Genomic DNA, 9,247 nt, shown 5'->3' with positions numbered 1-9,247 from the left:
AGAGGCAGGGATCGACTCCTCTATATTTGAAGCCCATTCTACTCGTAGGGCGTCAGCCTCGGCTGCAGCCAGAGGTGGAGTTACTCTAAAAGAAATCCTAAAAGCAGCAAATTGGAGCTCAGAGTCAGTCTTTCAAAGATTTTATCACAAAGAAGTGGATCGAGCGGTCTATTGAATAGCCATCACTAATGACCAGAATAGCTTGGAAGAAGCTACAAACAACACAGTTGATATGTGACAATGAGACTGTGCCTTCTGAAATATATTTGTCAGATGGCTAAGGCCACAAAGTGGCTGCAAGCTATTCTAGATTATATGAAGAAGGTGAAGTTGATCATATCAACTATCCACACCCACCCTCCCAATTGAAGGAGGAGCTAATCAAAGGCCAAGAAAGATGGCTGAAGCAGGGGCTTATATAGTGTGGCGAGTGGGCGGATGGGCGGACCAAAAGTTATTAAAATTAGTTATTTAAATACAAATTAGCTGTAAGTTAAGAAAACTGGCCAAACACAGTTGATATGATCAACTTCACCTTCTTCATATAATCTAGAATAGCTTGTGGCCACTTCGTGGCCTTAGCCATTCTGACAAATATACTACAGTGTCTTTCACCATCTTTTTTAAAAGCTTCTAGAAAGTCCAAATTCGAATCATACTAATCAGCTCTGATACATAGAAGTACTGTACATGTACATGTACATTTGAAATGCAAACAGGCCATAATTATGAATTAATTAAGTTAAAGTATTTGTACTTCACTTTTTTTAGGTATCTTGAACAATCAGTACTATCATTGGACCCACGTGATGCAGTAACTAGTGCTCATTTACCTACTGTAATGAAATTATTAGCTGAACAATTAATTAAAGTATAATAATAAATAATAATACTAATAATAATATATTAACTATAGACTGAAGAGAAGATGAAGTCTGAAGGATTAGGCTCAGCTAGTTTATTTCGTACAATGAAAACTGTTCGAATGTTATCAGAACATGTAAGCAGTTCTTCATGTGCTGGTAAACATTAGTAATATAATACGTTAACTGACATTATTTTACATGTTTTGATTAATTATTAGGCAGTAACTATTTTTGACTTTTAATGTTGATTTAACATTATTATTATTATTGTATCATGACATTTAAACTTTCAAAATGATTTTCTTTCACTGAACCATTTTACTTTTGTATTGAGTACTACTGACATGTTGATTATAGCTTTTAATGATTTTAGTGAGTTTGGTGATTTAGTTTTGCCATTTTGTTCTCACATTCCATGACACTTACGTTTCACAAAATTAGTACTATTAATAGCTCACCATTAATTTTATTACAGGTAAGCCAAAATTTGCTATCCAGTATGACTTGCTACATGTAAATCGCAATCATTATCATCAGACCATTAATTTTAGACTTGCATAATTCAAAAACATTGTATTCATGAAAATAACATAATACAGTATAATAATGTCTTGATATTCACAGACTTAAAACTTGTTTTCATTATAGCATTATTTACTGTTCTATTAACATGCAGTGTCTAGCCTTTGCAAATTATTACATGTAGTTCTCAGCTGTTCATACTTATTCACGTCTAAAGAGTAATTGCATTTTCACAAAATTAATACCACTACAAGTTCCCCATTTACTTCATGGAAGCTAAAATTTGCTATCCACCATTACCTGCTAACTAACTCACAATCATTGTCATCAGGCCATTTGGACTTTCATAATTCACCAGCAGTATCATGAGGCAATGAAGATGAGTTTTAATTTTTACAACATAGTCAAAAGTGTGGTATTCTTGAAAGTAAAATACAGTAAGACAGTAGACATGTACATGTCTGTATATTTACAAATTTGAAACTTGTTTTACTTTATAGCATAGTATTTATTCTTGTAGTAGCATGCAGTGTCTAACTTTTGCAGATTATTACATGTATATACATGTAGTTCCCAGCTGTTCAAGAAAAATGTTGCATATATAAAAGTCTAAAAAAATCATCAAAGTCATCACTATAATGAGAAAAATTAAGTGATTTTTCTTACCAACATCAGATCCACCAACTCTCTCTGTCATCCATTTTCCTGATGTCCAGAAGCTGCTAGGATCCCTTGAAGTGAGTCTGTTATAAGTAGTAGCCATTGTATCTTTTAACTTCATTACCTATCACAATAAATAATACACATACCAGTATATAATGTGGTTGTCAGAATAATTCTATTACATTCATGTATACACATACATGTATACATTGCTATACTGAGAAAAGCAATCAATAACAAGAAGTAGCACCAGAGAATCAGTAAGTACATGTACATGTACATGTAAATGTGTATGTAATGCATTAAGTATAATGTGCATTTGCGTGTAATGTCTGCTCACTTTAATTAGTCTAGCTCCTCCATCAGTCATAGCAAGAGGACAAGAGTATAGAGACCAGATGAAGGAGAGAACAAGAATAACTGCCTTTACTGGTGAAATCGCCTACAAATTAACATTAACAACAGTGCCTCAGTACTTCAATCATAATACCATATGGTTGGTAATTGTAGAGGGGTGCTAAGTTTTTAGTGATTGGTGGGTTTTAATTTGAGCATACCACCATACACATAATGATCCAAAATGACTATAATTTTGGAAAAGATTACTAGCTATTTAGTATGCCATTATCAACCTCCATTCTTAATACTTACTATCATACCTAATGGCAACAAGACCTTATAGTAGCAATAGCAGTATCATCCCACACTCCCTGTAACTGTCTCCAGTCTCCACAGTCCACACTCTCTACAAGGTTCTAGTACTCACTTATGGTGAGTTACATGTAAAACTATACACACAATAATACATGTACATTGTCTCTCCCATACAGTGTATCACTATATTATGTACCCATGGAACTCTCTCTCTCTCTCTCTAATGTTAACTTTCTCTACACTCACTACAGGGTTCTACTACTCACTAATAGTAAGTACATATACAGTATAACTATACAAACAATAATACAACTAACCTATTTTTATTTCCAGTCAAAAAGGCTCTCTCTGTACCATCAATCACACCTGCATGTAATATCTCCATTTTATCATGCAAATTATAATAAAGAAAGGCACACACATGTACATGTATACTTACTTTTGTCTACAAAGATTAATATTGTACCAGCACCTTGAATAAAAACAATCATACTTGTACTCATCCATCTGTGTATAACTATAAAGAACAACAATAACAGGTAAGCTACACATGTACAATAACACCAACACACATACATGTACTTACTTTTGTCTATACAGCTTGCTTTTGTACCAGCTTTGTACCAGTACTAGACTGCCATTCTAAAGAACAACAAGAAGGTAAGCTCACCAACATGTACTATAAGGTAGGGCAGGGCTATTTTGAGCATGGAAAATTTTGGAATTTTTGTCTTTCTCATGTTGCAGGTTGCAGCATCCAACAGGAAAAAATTTTCAAGAACTGTGACATTTAGCCTAACTATTGAAGGCATAGTCATCCACAAATGATGCAATACTTTCATTGCCACTTAATACTTCCTGAGCCTTTTTTAAATGAATTTTTGGCATTGAGTAGCAAAAAATGTCACAAAAAATTATATATGTGATGAAAGTCTAGCATACTGCTTCCAAACCACATAAAACTTACCAATGGTCTTCTAACTATTGCTAGTTGAGATCAGTAAACAAACAGCCCCACCTTACATGGACCATACAGCTCCAGCTCCATTAATAAAAACAATCATACTTGTACCAGACTGCAATTCATCTATAAAAAATGTATTATAGAATGTTAAGTATTGCCCATTATTTTACTTTTATAAACAGTATAACTCTGAAAGTTAGAACGGGAGATGTAGAAATGCACATAAATTTAGTTAAAATGGGGTTACATCCAGTTCCATGATTGATTACTTCAATCTATATACATGCCTATAGTGCATTCAATAATGTACTTCAACAACTGGAATGTTATCTTCACCTGCACATTTGATTGCATCTCAGCATCTTAGTATACTACTATTTTTCCTTCAACTAAGTTTCAAACTTCCTTTGAAAGATGCATGGCAAAATTTTAATATAAATGAAAAATGTAACTGCACTTATTATCATGTTAGCCCAATCATGTATTTGTCACATCAAAGTAACATTTCATATAGACTTGGTTTGCATACACTAGTGTAGACTGATCTACATCAATTTACCAGGAAATTCATCCTCTAATTCAATCAAAAACTTTTGATAATATTCTGCAACTTTCTAAGAAGGAGCTGTGCTGTGAATGGAGAAGTGGATTAGTTACTCTGTATAGTATACATATCCCATATCAAATACCCCAAAATACCCCAAAATTACCCTTTCAGCCCCAGTCCCTGTCCCAGTCCCGCATTTACGATTTCAGTCCCAGTCCCAGTCCTGTATTTACCCTGCCAATCCCAGTCACAGTCCCTGTCCCTGTCCCCATTTTACCAACCCCATCATCACGCAATACTATGCCTCCACGTTCCCAGGAAAGAACCATAGGCTCTCTGTCTCTCTTACTTCAGTGCTCCTTTACATATCAGTCGTGATGGCTTCATCAACTGAAGAAAGCCAGAGTGAGAATGAAACTGACCGTTTATTGTTGGAAAGTCTAAAGAAGAGAAAGAGAATGAGGGCTGTGAATAAAACTCCTTCAAGAACAAAATGGGAGGATATACAAGATATTGGGATTGTGACGTCGGACTGTAAATTCTCGCAATTTAGAGAAAATGTGCTTCTGGTAAAAAAGATTGCTCCTACGATCGTGTGAATCACCAGAACTCACTCATTTTCAACATTGCCATTCGGTCCTTGTAAAGAAATTGTGCATTGATAATGTGGGGTTTCCGTCAGCGAAATATACATTATTATTTTCTCATCTCACTAACTACCTGGGTGACGATTATAACCTGAAAATATATCCTGTTATAAGAAAGAAGCAGGATCAAAGAAGAAACAAACTGAAGTCAGATTATACTGTTATGAAATTAAGGAGCAGACGAACCGTATTGGTGTGCAAATTGAAATTTGGTATAAGTAAAGAAATTTTAGTTTTGGAAGATGTGTTTTCACAGCTCTTGCAAGAAGTTCGATATGCTTATGACACTGATATAAAAAGTTCTGCGAATCATTACAACTATATGCTAGCTATTCTTGGATACCATTTAATATGACATGTTTTGTTAATACATTGTTTTTGTAAGCCCTACACTATTGTGGATTCATACGTTATACATGTGAAAGATGTTGATCTTGGTATCTTGTGTTTTTTCCTACAACAGTGCATTACAAATCTATCGTAGTGTTATTAGAAAACTTCAATTAACATTACAAGTTATGTCATGTTAATTACATTACATTATTCATGTTAATTGTCATGTTAATATTGAGTTTTGATATGAGATGATAATTGCCTAAAAATGAAGACAGCAGCGTAAATCCTAACCTTGAGAGAGACAGAAACATTATAAAGATAGAGAGGTACATAAGCAGTGAATTGTAATATTAAACAACAATATAACTAATGCTATCCTGTGTGCAATGGCTGCATGACATTACTGCTTCAGTGACATGTACAATGTAGGCCTGGAGCATAAATTTTTGATGTGCATGTGTGCATAATGCAAATGCATTAAGTAATCAACTACATCACTGGTGTATAGACAATAGAGAAGAGTGGATTAACAGTGAAGTGTTTTCTATAACATTAAATTAGGCAAATTTGAAAATAGAGTGGAGAGAAAGCTTCAAAGAAATAGACCAAGTGAGAAAGAGAGAGAAGGAATGAAATTTAATGATGGAATGGAATGAGAATTATATAGGGCAAAAGAGTGGATTTATTAAGTATTTTCTCAACGTGTACATGTACAATGCATTAATCTACAAGTTCTTTCTAGACATTACAGCTACTGCTCTAAAAAGTAATTAAGAGGATATCAAATTTGTTAAAGTTAATTCAGTATCAATAATAATGATGTAACTCTTTATATTTGTTATTAGATACTGTCATTAGTGGAACAATAACATGCAATATAACGTTTTTTGCCAGCATTGTCAAAGTGAAGGATCAAAATTGAAGCATATCAAAAATTTAAGTATTGTTCCAGTACACACTATATGTATTAACCTTTCTTTGTTAAGGTATTTTAGAGTTATGAAATCAATTTTTGAAAGACAAAGAATCAAATTGAAGTATTGTTCCAATAGGACCAATACACACTATATGTGTTACTCTTTTTGATCAGATATTAAAATGGAATTGTTTGAAAGACTAAAGATCTTACAGTAATAGTGTCATGTATTAACTTTATCTTTGTTAAAGTTTTAGCACCAAGCTCCTGTTAAAGGTTAAAGTCCATTCTGACAGTTAGAGTCAATATTATATTGTTAACTATCATTATACAGGTTGGGCAGCAATGTAGTGCCGCCTTCACGTGACACTGCCTGGGATCACTATTGGTTACTACTGCCAGTGATGCTAAGAGCACTACATACAAGAAGAATAGATACTAACAGTAACTATGTATGATGAATTACATTCCATTGTTAGGTTAATGACACTAAGAGGATATGTACAATTCTCTGCTATTGAAGACTACATTGAGAAGTATTCTAAGTATAGTATTGTTAAATATGTTGTCATTGCTATAGGTTGTTCATTAACTGAAAACTATTACAAAATGCAAAGAATTATTTCACATTAATAATTTTCTGTTTATAATTGTTTTAGCATTGATTATTATTGTTCAACACACATTGGTTTCTTTATTTATTATTTTTATTATTATGAATTTTAATTAAAAATTTATTGCGAGAGCCGGCATAATGCAGAAGCAGGTGCTATGACTTATAAACAGAAATGAGAGTAATTCATGAACAATGACAATAAGTAATATGTGACCATAATTGACAAAAGGTACCTTATGGCGGGTAATGAAATTTGTCTTTCTAGCCTAAGAAATCCAACTTCCTGAGCCCCAGTTATCATAAAATTACTCCACAGGATGCAAAAAGTTACCATGAAACTTTTAGAAACAATGATTGTCTAACAAAGCACTCACAGGTTGATATTTTCCATTATAACGATCAATTTTAAAATCCGCCATAAGGGCCCTTTTGTCAATTATGGTCACATATATTAGACACACTTCAGCCATACATGTAGAGTACAAGTCAGCAATGCTTTAAATTAAATAAACCAGTCTTATAGTGTTATAGTTTTTAGTTCCAAAACTTGAGATGATGAGTTCAGCCTCAGGACCATAACCTATAATAAATAATAAGAAATGATTAATGATACTTTATTGATAAACATAAAGTCTGACATAGAGTTGATTCCAACAGTAATTTGTTGACTTACAGCTATTTTAAAAGTAGTAAATTTTTAAAAAGAAACAAAAGAGACAAATGCTAATAGTCCATGGTTTTCTACAAAAATCATGCCCAACATTATAATGGAGGGAAAATAATAACAAAAAGTAGTAATTTCAGCAACTTTAAAAATTTTGAATCAATTAACTCAAACTTTCTACACAACATAAGTACATGTACATGCATCAGAAATTGTAATAAAAATCGAGAGTTCTATTTAAAAATCATTATTAAAAAATCCAATTTTGATGAAAATCAGCTCAAACATTATACGCAACATGACAACATGTATAAGTATCATAAAGTGCAACAAGAGGAAAATTCTCTCATTTCAATTTTACAAAATTGAGCCATAACCCTGTATTATATTTAGCCAATTTTAGAGTAACTTCAAAAATTTATAAAAATCCATTTTGGTTGGAATCATCTCAAACTTTCTATGCAATAAAATTGAAAAAAATGCAAAATTTCCTCTATTATAATTATTTTGGCAAAATTTGTCTTGTTCTAGTACAGGGACTTTTGACCAATTTTAAAGCAACTTTAAAAATCTATTTTGTTCAAAATCAGCTCAAACTTTCCACAAGATATGAGTATAACTAATTATAAAAGTGATAAAATGAAGATCTCTCTTCTTTAATATTGGAAAATTTGATAAATGACCCACTGTATACTCATAAAACATTTCATTCCATATTATCAGTTACTGATATGTACTTCATTGTGAACTGTCTGAACTTTCCCAAGTCATGCCTACTGACAAATATCTGCCTAAGCCCAGTTAGCTCACGTGCTACCATGTGTGTAAAATGGGCCCTAATAGAGAGAGAAGTCACGATTGTTGAACAGTAGATTCATTCCAATGGATTAGAGACTGACACTGAGTATTATTGTTAAGTCTTCAGAGAATGATATCACATGCAGTCTTTAAATACTTCCAGCTCCAGCACAGTCAATCCACGTGTATTCACGTGGGTAGATTCTAGTCCACACTGACCACACCTAAAATATTATTGTCGGACATGCCCAAATCCTGACTTCAGCTTCCTGACTCGTTCTCAAGCCTTTCATTCTCTTTTCTCATTTTCTTTCGCTCTCTTTTGTTAGGAATGGCTTATCGGGACACTCCAGTGAGCATATAATTAATGTATTGTACATATTGTGTTAGTAATGTACTGATACAATGTATATGTATATACATGATAGTGTACTGTTGGTTAATGTGTGTCGGTGTGGGTAGATCTACATCTATATGTATATGATTCAGTTGATGTAGTTAGTTTGGGAATTGTCCCAAATTTCAGATATAATGCTTTTGCCATGTCTTGTACTGTACATGTACATACAGTGTACTGTATTATGCCATGCACAGCTAATGGCCTCAGAGTTATTTTTGCTTTGAGACAGTAAATTTTCCATATTCATTTATCCACTAGATATACCTAGCTACCACCAATGATCCATTGGGAGTGATACATTAATTTTAGTATAATGTCAACGATATTACTGCTTTATATTTTTATCACTAAGAATTTGAGCCATTAATGATCAAGAAATAATTTTTTCTGCAGAATTTTAATTTTAGATAAAACAACACTATGCACTACCATCTCTTGTCCAGTTTCAGATATGACACTATATCACAGATACATGTACATGTACTCATTGATTTATTGACAGTATAGTCAGTAGTGGGAGTATAGACCTCTCGAGCTGAGAATGAATTACGTCACTAGAGTAAATATGGCAGTGGGTATGGTAGAGAAGGAAATAAATTCCACGGACGGCAACTTTCTATGGTGAACCAATGAGCAAAAGCAGAAAGCAAGCTA

General features: G+C 33.2%; 2 long non-coding RNA genes across 2 annotated transcripts; both read left to right on the top strand.

The window, feature by feature from the left end:
• The first annotated feature begins 746 nt into the window (after nucleotides 1-746).
• On the top strand, nucleotides 747-1,242 carry LOC109587020 (uncharacterized). Its single transcript, XR_002187350.1, has 2 exons — nucleotides 747-871; nucleotides 917-1,242. It is a non-coding gene; the product is annotated as an uncharacterized LOC109587020 (long non-coding RNA).
• A 1,517-nt stretch (nucleotides 1,243-2,759) lies between these two features.
• LOC109587022 (uncharacterized) lies at nucleotides 2,760-3,115 on the top strand. The gene is made up of 3 exons (XR_002187351.1): nucleotides 2,760-2,822; nucleotides 2,882-2,976; nucleotides 3,039-3,115. It is a non-coding gene; the product is annotated as an uncharacterized LOC109587022 (long non-coding RNA).
• Nucleotides 3,116-9,247: the final 6,132 nt, after the last annotated feature.

The sequence above is a fragment of the Amphimedon queenslandica genome, unplaced genomic scaffold, assembly GCF_000090795.2.
Source record: "Amphimedon queenslandica unplaced genomic scaffold, v1.1 AMPQUscaffold_12713, whole genome shotgun sequence".
NCBI classification, from domain to species: Eukaryota; Metazoa; Porifera; class Demospongiae; order Haplosclerida; family Niphatidae; genus Amphimedon; species Amphimedon queenslandica.
Note: the sequence above shows the minus strand (reverse complement) of the source record. Positions and strands in the feature narration are given on the sequence as shown.